Genomic DNA, 14,384 nt, shown 5'->3' on the forward strand with positions numbered 1-14,384 from the left:
TATATATATATATATATATATATATATATATATATATATATATATATATATATATATATATATATATATATATATATATATATATATATATATATATATATATATATATATATATATATATATATATATATATATATATATATATATATATATATATATGTATATATATATATATATATATATATATATATATATATATATGAGAAAAATAATGCCCTTCAGTGGAACTGCCAAAATTCAAAATTGAAAAGTACTCACAGAAAACTTCTGGTGAAGGAGGCCCAGCTACAAAGTTGTTAAAAATCTAGTCCATCAACAGGCATGATAGGCGTGGTCCTGTAAGTAATCCAAAGGAAACAGCAGCAGCATAAAGTATCATTCAACAGCTAATCCAACAACAAACAAAGTCAGCGTGTGGTCATGAAGTAGGTCCAAAGTTCACAAACACAGGATTCATGAAATGTGAAGCCAAAGGAGGTCAAAACCAGTAAAAAAGCAAATGAGTTTATTAAATGAGTAAGCGCTTTCGCGGATCTACCATCCGCTTCATCAGACTAAAACCAAATGAGTTTGAAAACAGCTTATATAACTTCTGAAAATCATGTGATCAATCTAGCAGTCAGCTGATTGAATCAAACTCCTTGTCATAGAAAATTTAAAGTTATACACAGAGATAAAATCAATGTTCCTACATTGATGTTATAATGCAACTAAAAATACTAAAAGCACTTTAAAACAACACACAATAGCAAATTTAAAATGTACAAGTATATGCAGAAAATATTTAAAAGCCTTATATGTAGAAACAGACAAATATGCAAACATATAAAAGCTCCAAATAGGGCAGTAAGTAAAATGAATACACAAAATACTTTCAAACCTTGTGTTCTGGAGTGAACAGATGTGCAACTATACGAGTGCACCAAAAAGTCATTGTGTGAATAGGGGGTATAATTATGTATATTGTGTTCAAAGTAACTATGCATTTTATTTGACCACAAACAAACATTCAATAAGTGAATGGATAACTACGCTGGTGTAGCTATAAATGCAGGCACTAAATGCAAAGAATCAGAAATAGAAATCACAGTCAAAACAGTGCATAATGCATGAAAAACATGTAGAACTGAACATGAATGTTAAATATCAAATTGTTGTTTCTCTCACAGATGTCAAAGTCATTTAATTTCGCCCTTTTAGATGTGGTTTCAGGGACACTGTGTCATTGAGACCCATGCCTTTGTGAGCAGAAAGTCTAAGTATCCATTTGACTTCTGCTTGTTCTGTGAGATTCACTGTATCACCCAGTCTTTCTGATTCTTGTTGAATATGTAGAACCTGAAAGAGAAATGTATGATCTGTCCCTTTGGTTAGCATATGTTTGGCTAATGCACTATAATCTTCTTTCCTGTTGTAACAATAACAATGATCTCTAATGCGTTCTCTCAATGATCTGTTGGTCTTGCCAACTATAAAAACAATGACATGAGAGACAGTGAGCCACATAAACAACATTCCTGGTATGGCATGAGCTGCTGTTCCTGAGTTCCCATAGTACACCCGTTTCAGGGTGTTTGAAAAATCGTGACTCATCTCTTTCAGGTTCTACATATTCAACAAGAATCAGAAAGACTGTATGTATATATATGTATGTATATATATATATGTATGTATATATATATATACATATATGTATATATGTATGTATATATATATATATATATATATATATGTATATATATATGTATATGTATATATATATATATATATATATATATATATATATATATATATATATATATATATGTGTGTGTGTATATATATATATACATACATATATATATATATATATATATATATATATATATATATATATATATATATATATATATATATATATATGTATATATATATATATATATATATACATACATACATATACATATATATATATATATATATATATATATATATATATATATATATATATATATATATATATATAGCTGTAAAACCGAGTGATCACTGAAGAATAATCATATATAACTTATAACTTCATGAACAAAAATAAAAAACAAATAAAGAATGACAGCAGAAACCCTCTTGTGTCATAAGCTTTCGTTCCATTTATTGTGTAGGAACTTCTTCAGAAAATGTACAAGTGATAGATGCATGTAATTAAATAGTACTCCAAACTGTGAATATTTAATGATAAACCAATAAGTGATGAGAAAGCTAAATATTAGCATAAACAAGAAATATGAGCTGGAATGCAAAGCTACACAAGGAGCAGGAGATATAAATATACAGTGACTATCATTAATATAAAATAAACAGTTACAGTGCTAATTGGGTGGTATAGGTAGAAAGGCTGAATTATGCAAAGAACAGTAAAAATGAATATGTAGTGATTTAGTAATAACCTAGCAACATGTTAAACATCCAATAGAGGTGAAGAAAAATAGAAGGAAACATTTAAACTGTCACTAAGAGCTATACAGTTAAGTAACATAATGAACAAGAGCCATGAATATTAATACTGAGTCAGAAATATTCAGTATTTGACAGTGCTGATAAGGAAGCTATTATTGTCTCCATTTTAAAGCACACTTCATGTTAATGGATTCATTCAAACCAGGATGGCAGTCTGCCTCCAAAAATAACTGCCATTTCAACTCTAAAACTTGTAGAAGGTTATCTGAGTCCCCAAAAAAGTCAGGTATTTGCTCTAAAACAAAGAAATGAAACTTCTCAAAATTGGAACACACTAAGCTATGTTTACCTAAAGCATTAGATCTGTCCTTAGACCTGATGGCTGCGTTGTGCTCTTTTATTCTATCGCTTAATCTACGTGAAGTTTTACCAATATAGAAACATGAACAGGTGGAACAGACAGCTGCATACACTACCAAAGCACTATTGCAGTTAAAATACTTTTTGAAATAAATAGGTGTATTACAATGTGGAAAAGTGTAAGAGCTTTCTGTGAGAATATAGTTGCAGCAAACACATTTCCCACATTTAAACATCCCAGTAATGATGTCAATAGTCGGAGGTTCAGATAAAAGAAACGCTTGGTCTTGTCTCTCAAAAAAAGACTTGAAAGTCTTGGATTTTTTGAAAGTGAAGTTAGGGGTAGTTCCAATGATAGGTTTTAAACTTTTATCACTAGTAATGATCCTCCAGTTGTTGTTAATAATGTTTCTGATTTGCTTCATATCCCTTGTGATGGGCAATGAAAAACTTACTGATCTGCTGTCATCAGTTGAAGGTTTAGGTGTAGCGGAAAAACCCCATTTCAAAATGGGTTTGAATTTTGTGTGTCTCAGGGAATTGATCTCATTTCTGATGGACAAAACCAGGTGAAGGGGGTAATTCCTTTGTAAAAATAAACCAGTTAAGAAATCACATTCGTGGTGGAAGGTGTCATCATTACTAATCAGCCTAGATAGTCTGACAAACTGTCCCTTGATGACATTCCTCTTCATAAAAAATGGATGCTGGCTTCCAAAATCAAGATAGTTGTTTCGGTAAGTTTCTTTTCTGAAAATATTAGAGGAAAGGTTTCCAGTGGATTTGTCCAAGGTTAAAGTAGTGTCCAAGAATGAGACAGATGGGCCTTTACCAGCCACAACAAATTTAAGAAAACCAATGCTAGTAGACAAGGAATCAACAAATAACTGCAACTGTTTCTCTGTGCCTTTCCAAACAAAAAAAATATCATCAATAAATCTACAGTAGTGCTCAGTCAGTTCAAACCCAGGTAAATATATTAATGTGTCTAGTTCCCATTCGCTCAATACAATGTTTGCGAAAGCAGGTGCCATTTTCGTACCCATGGCAACACCCCTTACTTGCTTATAAATATGTTTGTTAAAATGAAAGAAATTGTTGTCTAAAACCAAGCTCATTAATGTGTATAAGGAATCAATTTTGTTTTTAGGAAATTTAGCAAATTTGTGTAAAAAGTGTTTAACAAAATTGAGTCCTTCCTCATGAGGGATGGTAGTGTATAGCGCCACTATGTCTAATGTGACTAGCACGAAATTGTTACCTTTAAAATTGGAAGTGGAATTGTGAAGCTTGTTTAGAAAGTTGTCCAACAGCAAAAACCAACCAAGTAGAATAAAAAGTTCCGTACTGAACAGACAAAAAAAGTCTTTAATTCACAGTTCCAACAATAAAATGAGCGCTTTCGTCTGCACACAGCAGACTTCTTCAGAATAATAAACCTCTGGTGCCTTGTTTTTTATACAGTCCTAAATTATACAATTAATCAATAATTAACCAATTAAGCCATCAAGATATCTTTTAAAGGTGAAAGGAACTTAAGGTAGAGAGGTTTCTCTTGCCTTGAGTCCTTTATAATGTGTTGAACGTTTTTTGTATATATACTTAAACATCCTAAATAAATACTTGAATATTAAAGATTCTAAATAACAAATTAAAAGCATTACAAATACAAATTTTTTAATCAAAAATGTTAAAAAGTGAGAATTGTATTAGTACAGTTCTTTTCATTAATTTTATAACCATTTGATGTTCCATTTTCATGTGTTTCCTTATTGTTTGTTTACTATTAAATAACACATAGGGCTGGTTTCAAGAGAACTTTCTCTTTTCATCAACTACCTGTTTCATGTGTAACCATACCTGAGTTAAAAACAATTGAATATTCCATTAAAATTGGTGTTCTTTGTGTATAGTGATGTTAATAATGTTTTTAAAAAGTTATGTTAAAAATAATAATAGTGTAAAAATAAATAAAGCTTAAAATCGGAATGATGTGGTGTAAAAACCACAAAATATGACCAGAAGTCCAGTACCTAAAGGTAAAAACAATGGCAAATTATGACAGGGAAGAACGTCCCCTAAAAAAATTTAACTCGCACATCCAGCCGGATGGTGAGCCAGTGAGATTAAACTGTTATTCCTATAACTAGGGTGTATATAACATGTGTAATCAAACCATAATGATTTTTAAAATTTTTTTAATGGATTTATGGATTGTGTATTAAGATAGTAAAAATTAAGTATATGTAAAGTGTAAAAGTGAATACATAATAGAAAAATGAAAATGTATAAGGGGATGTATAAAAAAATGTATGTTTTTCCAAATATTATTTTTTTATATAAAAATGATAAATATTTGCATTAAAATACATTTTGAATGTTGAAATTATACCAAAGCAGCTTTGTCTATTAAAATGGCTTTTATGTTAATGTATTCATTGAGGCCGGGAGAATAGTTAGACCTCAATCTTAATTGCCACTTTATCTCCCTTTGCAACAAAAGATTTTTAATGTCCCCTCCCCTGTTATTTTCTTTAATCAAGTCCAGAATGCCAAAACAAAACCCTGTAAAACCGTCACACAATGTAGAATGTTTAAAGAGAGCACTAGTGTCTTTCTTTACTTTAATATCATTCGTGTGTTCATATATTCTCTCTCTAAGTGTTCTCTCGGTTTTGCCCACATAGAAGGAGGGGCATTTTTTACAGGTGGCCAAGTAAACTAACATTCTACTACGACAATTGCCTTTACGAAAGAAAACCTTACTGTTCAATCCATTTTTCAAATTTATATCTTCCATTAAGTTAATGTGTACACACTGTCTACAACAACCACATCTAGTTGTTCCTTTCTTCTTATCAACAGTGGTTATTTCCATTTCAAACAGTCTTTTAAAATTTGTACCCGTCTTGTATGAAAATATAGGTTTTTTACCGACTGTTTCATATATTTCCTTATTTGTCTTGAAAATAGACCAATTATTTTCTAAAATTTTAGTGAAACAGTCTGAAAATCCATTGTATTCAACTATACAGGCTCCAGAAAAAATTTTAATATCAGAGGTTGTGTTCTCTTTAGGTACCAACTTTTGACCTAACAATGGTTTGTATTTAGTCCCCCAACCTAGGTACACTTCCTCCAAAATTTCACCCACTATATGTTTTGGATAATCCCTTTCTAAGAATTTCTCCATCAGAAAGGCAAATTCACACTGTAAATCTTTATGTTCAGAGGTCATCCTCGCTATTCTTACCACCTGACCCTTAATAATACTTTTCTTCTGGTGAAAGGGATGCAGGCTATCAAAATGAAGATAGCTGTTACACCAAGTATTTTTTTGAAAGATGTTAGACTTGAAGCCTTGAACTGTTTTACTAAGAGTAATGTCCAAATAGTTTATACTCTGGTTCTGTATTTCATGAGTGAATGACAAAAAGGTACTAGTTTCATTTATATATTTCATAAATTCCTCAAATTTACCCTTCTCATCATCCTCCCATACAAGAAAAATATCATCTAAAAACCTAAGGTAAATTTTTATATTGTTCATGAATATACTAGAAAAAATATACTGTTCTTCCCATCCAAGAAGCACTAGGTTGGCGTATATGGGGGCACAAGCTGCCCCCATAGCCACACCTGTCACTTGTTTATAATATTCCCCTTGGAATAAAATGAAATTGTTGTCAAGAACAACTTCATTCAATTCTAATATTAATCTTTTACTGTCCAGTGGTAAATCAAGATATTTGTTAACACAATCCTCAAAATAGTTAAAACCCAGGTCTCTGGGTATACACGTAAATAGGTCTTTAACATCTATGGTAACCATTTTACAGGTTTCTGACCATAGATTGTTGTTAATTTTACCCAGAAAATCCCAGGAGTCCTGGACTAAGTGTTTTTGCTTCTTAACAATTCCTTTTAGCTTTTGATCAATATATACAGCCAGTGGGTGGGTTTTGGACTTTCTAGCTGAAACTATAGGGCGAAAAGGAGGCTTCAAAATGTTTTTTGTGTATCTTGGGTATTCCAAAAAATTGTGGAACACATGAATATTTTTGCTTCAAAAAATTGTAAGTTTTATCTTCAATTCTGTTTTCTATAAGATATTCTTCCAGAAGAGAATCTATTCTTCTGTAAGCTATTTGAACTTCATTATATGAAACAGTTGAATAAGTTTTCTCGTCAACCAACAACTTAGTTAAAACATCATTGTAAGCCTCCTGGTAAAAAATTACCACGCCCCCACCTTTATCTGGCTGCATAAATCTCAAATTTACCTCTTTCCTTAGGTTTTCCAATAATGTTTCCTCCTCTTTCCTTAAATTCTTTTCAATAATACCTCCCTTTGAATATCTAAATGTTTCGTATATGTCATTGGTTACTATAGTTTCAAATACGTGAATGACCGGGTGTAATGGTGGATTAAAAATACTTTTTCTAGTTAGTGTTGTGGAGGTTTCCGTTGTATTTCCTTCTATATTGTTGTCTTGTGTGTTATCATTAACTAAATTTCTATGATGGTTCAGAACTTTCAAATTCAATTTTCTAAGATATAGTTTTAATTCTAACAATATGTTGGCTAGATCACCACAGGTAGTTTTAACAAATTTGAAACCCCTAGAAAACAATTCAAAATGAAGCTTTTCCAGCTTTAATTCTGTATAATTGTGTATCTTAAAACCTTTGTATTGAAAAGTAATACCATGGTCATCTTGTTTAATTTCATCTATCTCACTCGCCTGTTTCTGTTTTTCCAGGCAAAACCGCTCCCACCCATTGGTTCCTGCGGTCCCGGATCTGAGGGATTTCTTTGTTTGTTTGCCAGTCTCTCCGATCTCCTGGGCCCTAAAAAAGTTTCAGAGGGCTCATGGAAGGAATCCAATTCATCCAAATAGTCATTTCTCCTCTCATAGGTTTTTCCCTGTTCTAATCCATCATAAAATTCCACCCTTTTGAATCTCCCCAGTTCGTTCTGATTATAAATAGGCCCTTCCTTCTTACTGGTGTAATTCCCTGAATTTTTCCAAGCCTTCTGAAATGGAAGAGGATAGCTTTTACCTTTCTTATACTGTTCCCTGTCTCTAAATAATTTGCCCTGTTTTCTTACATATACCTTATCAACTTTGGATTCAATTCTTTTTAAAATTTTAAAATATAAACTTTCATGTTCTTCAAATAATAAATCATTCACTATCTCATTTTGAACACCATTAACTTCATCCAATAACTTATTAAGTTGCACTTCATTGTACTTAATTAATTTTGAAATTAAGGTAAAACCACATTCATCAAAAAAAAGAGTAAAAATCAGTCAACACATTTTCCGTGTAATGAATACCAAATGGAAATTTGTAAAATCTGAGTCCCTGGGGGACTATTTTACTAACTAAGCATTGGTGTAAATAGTTGTTGTCAACTTGCAAACATTTATATTTGTACAGCATTTTTTCAAAATCAAACATTTTGTCTTTTAAAGTAAGTTCTTTATGTTTAAAAACGTTATCATTTGCTGGGTGTAACCCTTCACCATTGCTGTTCAAAGTTTTATCAAACATATAGTTTTTGTCAAGGATAACTTTATATCCGTTTAAATGACCATCAGTGACCTCAACAGTTTGTCGCGATTTATAAAAATTGTTAGATGCCCCTACTTCATTTGACTGGGCATTAATGGATACAGTACCTTTAGAGTTAGAATGAAATGTTTTAAATCACTGAGAATAACCTCTGTTGTCCGTCAAGGGATTTACATCCTGGCTTGAACACGTACCTTCTCTCTCGGGTGTGTTCCCTTTGTTGTACAATTCCACCCCGTCCTTCCTCGTCGTTCCATCATTACTCGCATTTTCTGAGCGTGGAGATGACATCACTGGATGAACGGAGGTGTTTGCCCCGACTCGGTCACCTGTTGTGTCTCTCCTTGTAACTTCCCCCTGCGAAAACAGTTCAATCAACTTGGTGAGATCCCCACGCAGAGTGGAGATCTCTTCTCTTAACTGGGATACTTCACGTTGCGTTTGTAAAATGTTCAAACTGTTGTTAAGCTCGAGATCACAGCCAATGATTGTAGAATCGTTTAAGGTTCTTTCCATGGTGAAAACACCCAACAGCTCCACTTGACAGCTGAATTAAATAAATTGTGGATTTTTGAATACATTTTTTGAAAAAACACTTCTCGGAAAAAGGCACCAAATGAAATAATTTCACAGCAACTTTCAATACAGCTTCACGGGAAAATAAACTTGTCGAAAAAGAGTTAAGTCTCGACACACTTCTCTGTCTGCAATAGTGCGGAACACCAAACACCAAAACTTGTCCAACAGCAAAAACCAACCAAGTAGAATAAAAAGTTCCGTACTGAACAGACAAAAAAAGTCTTTAATTCACAGTTCCAACAATAAAATGAGCACTTTTGTCTGCACACAGCAGACTTCTTCAGAATAATAAACCTCTGGTGCCTTGGTTTTTTACTATAAACATTCTACATTGTGTGACGGTTTTACAGGGTTTTGTTTTGGCATTCTGGACTTGATTAAAGAAAATAACAGAGGAGGGGACATTAAAAATCTTTTGTTGCAAAGGGAGATAAAGTGGCAATTAAGATTGAGGTCTAACTATTCTCCCGGCCTCAATGAATACATTAACATAAAAGCCATTTTAATAGACAAAGCTGCTTTGGTATAATTTCAACATTCAAAATGTATTTTAATGCAAATATTTATCATTTTTATATATAAAAAAATAATATTTGGAAAAACATACATTTTTTTATACATCCCCTTATACATTTTCATTTTTCTATTATGTATTCACTTTTACACTTTACATATACTTGATTTTTACTATCTTAATACACAATCCATAAATCCATTAAAAAATTTTTAAAAATCATTATGGTTTGATTACACATGTTATATACACCCTAGTTATAGGAATAACAGTTTAATCTCACTGACTCACCATCCGGCTGGATGTGTGAGTTAAATTTTTTTAAGGGACGTTCTTCCCTGTCATAATTTGCCATTGTTTTTACCTTTAGGTACTGGACTTCTGGTCATATTTTGTGGTTTTTACACCACATCATTCCGATTTTAAGCTTTATTTATTTTTACACTATTATTATTTTTAACATAACTTTTTAAAAACGTTATTAACATCACTATACACAAAGAACACCAATTTTAATTGAATATTCAATTTGTTTTTAACTCAGGTATGGTTACACATGAAACAGGTAGTTGATGAAAAGAGAAAGTTCTCTTGAAACCAGCCCTATGTGTTATTTAATAGTAAACAAACAATAAGGAAACACATGAAAATGGAACATCAAATGGTTATAAAATTAATGAAAAGAACTGTACTAATACAATTCTCACTTTTTAACATTTTTGATTAAAAATTTTGTATTTGTAATGCTTTTAATTTGTTATTTAGAATCTTTAATATTCAAGTATTTATTTAGGATGTTTAAGTATATATACAAAAAACGTTCAACACATTATAAAGGACTCAAGGCAAGAGAAACCTCTCTACCTTAAGTTCCTTTCACCTTTAAAAGATATCTTGATGGCTTAATTGGTTAATTATTGATTAATTGTATAATTTAGGACTGTATAAAAAACCAAGGCACCAGAGGTTTATTATTCTGAAGAAGTCTGCTGTGTGCAGACAAAAGCGCTCATTTTATTGTTGGAACTGTGAATTAAAGACTTTTTTGTCTGTTCAGTACGGAACTTTTTATTCTGCTTGTTTAGAAAGTCCCAAGAGTCCTTTATGTAAAAGGGAGTGGTTCATGGGTGCAACGGACAGACTTCCAACAGTATCACTAATCACATGTTGTACTCCACTACTCGCATTTCAAACACTACTGACAATGTTTTGAACAGTACAAACTATAACCACGATTTCTGCCATGATGCTAGTAACTCTCAAGCTTCCCACATCAACAGCACCATTAGTACAGAACACAGGGACAATGGACACAATGTGGTGACTTATGGTAGGAATACAGGTGCTCTGATGGAACATGTGCACCACCACTGGAATATATTGTTGGCTGATGCTACTCTAGGTGAAATGTTAGGGGATAGATGCCATTTCTCTTTTAGAAAAGGGAGGAATTTGGGTTCCATCCTTAACCATAATAAAAAAGGACACCTCAGGGGGATATTCCACAATTACAGACTACCCTCTCAGGTGGACCTCTAATAGGTTGTCACCCTTGTGGACATCGTGTCCATTGTCCCAAAATTCTTAAAACTAGGACTTTTAGTAGCAAAAATACATCTCAGTTCTTTGATATCCCCCCTTTTTGCCAACTGTAATACCGATTGGGTTATTTATCTAGTCAGTTGTCAATGTTCTGCTTTTTACATAGGACGGACCTCTAGACCACTAAGAATCAGGATGTCAGAACATCTTAGTGAAGTTAAAAATCATAAAATCACGAATGCCCTATACAAACATTGTTTAACACATGCTAATGCATCCTTCAGTTTTACAATAATTGACAAAATTAGTGGACCAAGGAACAACAAAACTGGTTGGCATGGTATACTAAACAAAAAGAAAAAAGTGGATAGTTAAATTAGGAGGCTTATTCACACCTGGTTTAAATGAACAATTTTGAAAGGTCACATGTTTTGTTGATATATATATATATATATATATATATATATCAACAAAACATGTGACCTTTCAAAATTGTTCATTTAAACCAGGTTAATGTTATAGCTGAAACCGGTCTATATAGATCAGGTTTCATATTGTTCCTCAGTGTAGTTAAAACCAAAAAACCAAACACTACATCTATATATATATATATATATATATATATATATATATATGTAGTGTTTGGTTTTTTGGTTTTAACTACACTGAGGAAGGCTAACTAATGTTATAGCTGAAACCGGTCTGTTTTTTTCAACTCTTGTATGTGCTTCTGCACTTAAAGAATTGATTGCTGCCTGAATTGCTGGTCCTGTTATTATTTTTATGCATTCAAGGTTTTTGGGACCTGGCAGTAGCCGTACGTGCAGGGTTATCGTTGCACGTGTGGTGCAAAAACATCACCACCAAAAGAACACCATCCCTATGGTGAAACATGCTTTGTGGTTGCTTTTCTTCAGCTGGAACTGGAGCTTTAGTCAGGTGAAGGGAATTATGAACAGTTCCAAATACCATTCAGTTTTGGCCCAAAACCTTCAGGCGTCTGCTAGAAAGCTGAAGATGAAGAGGAATTTCACCTTTCAACATGACAATGACCCCAAGCATACATCCAAATCAACAAAAGAATGGCTTCACAAGAAGAAAAAGTTTTGGAATGGCCCAGCCAGAGCCCAGACCTAAATCCAACAGAAAATCTGTGGGGTGACCTGAAGAGGGCTGTGCACAAGAGATGCCTTCGCAATCTGAGAGATTTGGAGTGCTTTTGCAAGGAAGAGTGGACAAATATTGCCAAGTCAAGATGTGCCATGCTGATAGACTCCTACCCAAGAAGACTGAATATTCTAATTAAATCAAAAGGTGCTTCAACAAAGTATTAGTTTAAGGGTGTGCATACTTATGCAACCAGCTTATTGTACGTTTTTTATATTTTTCCCACTTAACAGATTTGTTTTCCAACTGAATTGTACAGGTTATAGGTAACATTAAAGGTGGGAAAAATTTTGAAATGATTTATTGTGGTCTCATGTTTTTATATCACAAAAACTTGGCACTTTAACAGGGGTGTGTACACTTTTTATATCCACTGTATGTGTAGCTTTTTAATTTTTAAGAGATTGTCAGACTTAATTATATCACAGACTTTAGCTGCTGTACCGTGTGCACATATTGAGAAAGAAATGGGCATGATATAGTTGGTGTATTTTTGTTGCAATGTTTTATGAGTAAGAAATGTAATGTTTTATAGTTTTGGTGGGTATATATTCGTTTACAAGTTTCTTTTAACTTTGGTGTGGGGGGAAGCAGTTATTGTCGAGGATTTTCCAGCTTTTTGGCTTTTGAGTTAATGTTTTTATTGAACATGTTACAGTGAGTCAGTTTATTTTCTAACTGATGCAAATTAGTCGAGTATTTTCTTATTTATATATGTGTGTGTGTGCATAGAAAAAAATATTTCTGCAAATGATTGTGTGTGTGTGTGTGTGTGTGTGTGTGTGTGTGTGTGTGTGTGTGTGTGTGTGTGTGTGTGTGTGTGTCCGCTTTGCATTATTCATATGCTGTTCTGCAAGGCAGTAGCAAATCAGGTCATAACATTCTTGAAAGGCTACTTTTCTCTGAGGATAAAAAGCACAGGTGAAACTAATTAACAACTCAAAGAAAGCTGTTGCAAGTACAAATGCAATCTGTAATGGAATCTGGCTAAGACCAGTGAAACTTCCTGTAAGCACTCCTCTCCCAACCCCCACAGCCAAAGCTGGACATGCTCAGAAAGCCAGACAGAAAATGTAAACAAAGACCAGAATCAAAACAAAAAATATTTGAGACTGTCCCTTTAAACCTATTTTATGGCTACTGTCAATGGTGAAACTGGTATAGCACTCGTCTTTGATACAGAAGGCTGCAGGTTCTCTTCCCATAGCAGGGGGTAATGCACTCCTGAGTGTGTTGGTAGGATGAGACATTTAAACCAAGGTCCTGTCTGCTTGAGTAGCTGGTAGCTCAAGTGGATGTAAAATATTCCATAGCACCAATCAAAAAGAATATGGGTCCTGTATTTATACACAGAAATAACTATTTACAGAATATTTACATATTTACAAATATATAAATATACAAATTTGTTTACACATATTCATAATTTCCTTTATGTTAATACTAAATTTTCATGCCTATTAGACCCCCACTTCTTTTTCCATAACCCTTTGATTTTACTTAATATTACTAAAATCCATTTACCTTTAAATATAACTTCATTTATTTTTTCATTCCATATAATCCGTAAAACATAAAATAACTATTCTTTTAATGTATCCTTTACTTCTGTTTTATTATAACACCCATATTTAATCAACTCTGTTTATTTTAATCTCTTCTTTTATAGTTTCGAAAAAAAAAATATTTGCATAGTTTCCTCCATAACTATTCTTTTACATTTCAAGAATACATATTCTATCACTTTTTTGTAAGGGGTATTTCCTTTTACTGGCAATTTGTTACTAGTCTCCATAAAAAATCTTGGCATTGTTTTCTGATTATACCATTTTCTTATTTTTGTAGCTTTAATTATTTAATCTGTTTGAGTTTCCCATGATTTTCCATAGTAATGTTTTATCATTAAATTTGTATACCATACTTTTCTATTTTTTTCTATATCAATATTTATTTTCCATAAAAATATTTTTCTTAGTAACATTTTATTTCTTCGTTTATACACTTTTTCTTTTTTTTATCATACCCCAAAATTTATCATGCCTGTATTTATACAGTTTTTAATACTAATCTCTCATCTTTTTCATTTATCCACTTTAGTACCTTGTATAAATTTCACTGGGTTAATTAACCTTAAACCATCTGCTTTATTTACGTACAAAACTCTTCTTTTTACTGGGCTCAATCTAGAACCCCATATAAATGAAAAC

Source organism: Protopterus annectens, chromosome 10.part0, assembly GCF_019279795.1.
Source record: "Protopterus annectens isolate FY-2018-M chromosome 10.part0, PAN1.0, whole genome shotgun sequence".
Lineage (NCBI taxonomy): Eukaryota > Metazoa > Chordata > Ceratodontiformes > Protopteridae > Protopterus > Protopterus annectens.